Source organism: Chaetura pelagica, unplaced genomic scaffold (genome assembly GCF_000747805.2).
Source record: "Chaetura pelagica isolate M959 unplaced genomic scaffold, ChaPel_1.0 scaffold47, whole genome shotgun sequence".
Classification (NCBI taxonomy): domain Eukaryota; kingdom Metazoa; phylum Chordata; class Aves; order Apodiformes; family Apodidae; genus Chaetura; species Chaetura pelagica.
In genome coordinates, this window is record NW_009954140.1 from 963,634 (window position 1) to 965,779 (window position 2,146).

The window sequence follows — 2,146 nt, forward strand, 5'->3', positions numbered from 1 at the left end:
TAGATATCCCTCCCCACACCTCAAATTAGGGGTGTGGAGCTAGTTCAGACCTAGACTTATCATCTCCCTTCAGAATCACTGGCTCAGTGTAGGTTGCAGGGACAAGGCAGAGATGGGGCAGTGATGGGACATCTCCCCTGCCCGTGGTTGCAAAAGGGATAATTTTTGGTTTAACATGCCCAGTGAAGAGAGGCTTTGCACTGCTGTCAAGGCAGCACAGGGAGATGATTGCTGCATTTCTGGTGCCAGCCAAGTGGGAAGAGATCTGGGATAGCACGTTCAGTTCAGTTTCAGGTTTTAGCATGAGGTGGCTGGACCTGAGCTAAATGTAGTTTGTAGGAGCCTGGCAGGGTAACACTCCCCTCCCAGAGGATGCAGGGGTGGCAAGAGGTGCCCTCCACAGGCTCTTCTGCTGCTCTCAGAGAGTTGCTGAAGCCCAAAACCCAAAGATTTGCTCCCAGGTTTGTCACAACAAGTTGTGTAGGTGCAGCCCAGCACAGCTGCCTGCAGAGCCCAGCAGAGACAGGGCACTGGGACAGCTCCAGGAGCAGAACCTCCACTCACCACCCGGCTCTCTCAGTCCCTCAGGGTTCCAGTACCAAGACTTATTTTTACCTGCTCTATATACAAAATTGCTCTGCCTCTCCCTTCTCCAGGCAGTCCTCCAGGGCAACTTGGATGCTGCCTCGAGCTGTCTTGTGTCACAGGGACACCTCAGGGCTGTCCCACCCTGCCCTGATGCTGTTTGACCACCAGCAAACCCCTCACACTGGCTCAGGCCAGAGCCCAGGGCCCTCTGCCAGCCCTGCTGGGCCCTTGCCCTGGCAGAGGCTGTATGTCAGTCCTGCAGACGTGAGTCCTAGGGCTGCACACCAAACAAAAGCTGGCTCAGATCCCTGGGGATCCCTGTTTACACACCTCCTGCTGAGCACTTTGGATCAACCACAGCCTGGGGGCACATCCCTCTGCTGCTGGGGCTTGTTCCAGCTAAGCAGATCCAAGCAACCCGACAGGAGGAAGAACAATTTGGCAATGGGCCAAATCACCTGAAAGCAGAATCTGTCATTTTGTGCCAAGTGAAACTTTTCTGGAACAGCCCAGAACAAACCTTTGCTGTTACCTCTTCGATTTGCTCCTGACCTGTTTTCTCTCTGGATCTGGGTTTAGCCACCAACCAGAAATCACTGAACCTTCACTTCCAGAGTGCAAAGCTCTCTCAGGGTTACTCAGCACAACTGAAATGTGATTCCTCACTCAGAAAGAAGATCTACAGAGATATTTGCTGCCTCATGACCCTGGAGCAAGAGCAAGACAGGAAAGGCAGCAAAATACCAAGGGAAATGGCAGAGAGCATGGGACTGGGATGGTTATTTGCCTGGGCAGTTCTTCAGCCCAGACACTCATTTCCACCAATGTCATTCCTTCACTGCAGCAGCTCATTGCTGGAGAAGAGACAGTTAAGGCTTTGCAAAGAATCCAAGTGTCTTAAGTCATCCCTGGGGGCCTGTCCTACGTATTCAATGTACAGCAGAAATGAGAGCTGCTAGTAATTGGTATTTCCTGGCTAATCAAGGGGTGGGCACATTGCCCTGCCTAGAGTGGGATAGAGAATAGACTGGGATTTATGAGGAGGGGTCCACACAGCCCCATCCCCCTGCCCTGCCCCACTCCTGCTCTCCCCCTGCTCCCCAGGAGTGTCAGTCCCTGCACAGTCACTGGGGACTGCAGCAAGGCAGTGTGAGGAGAGCAAGGAGGAGGGATGGATGGATACGGCAGAGATCAGCGTCTCCTCACGCCTCCGGGAGCTGCAGGGCAGTCTGACTGCAGGGAGCCAAAGCAGAGCCCGCAGCAGAGCCTGAGCCACCCGAGTCATGCGGGGACAGCAGCGCAACCCTCTGTGCAACCTGGAGTTACAAAACGCAGTCCCAAGGACTCCGCAGAAGAGAAGGATTTTAAAGCAAGGAGCGCAGGGATGGGCGTCCCTTGGGACAGCGCTGGGTCACGGCAGGGCAGCCCCGGCTCTTCAGGCTGGTTCTGGCAGAGCCCCGGGGTGCAGCTCCCCCCGAACCCCCGGAGCGTGTGCAGGGCAGCGGGAGGGGCTGAACGGCGGGGCTGCCCCTTTTCCAGCCCTCCTGCCTGCTTTGCT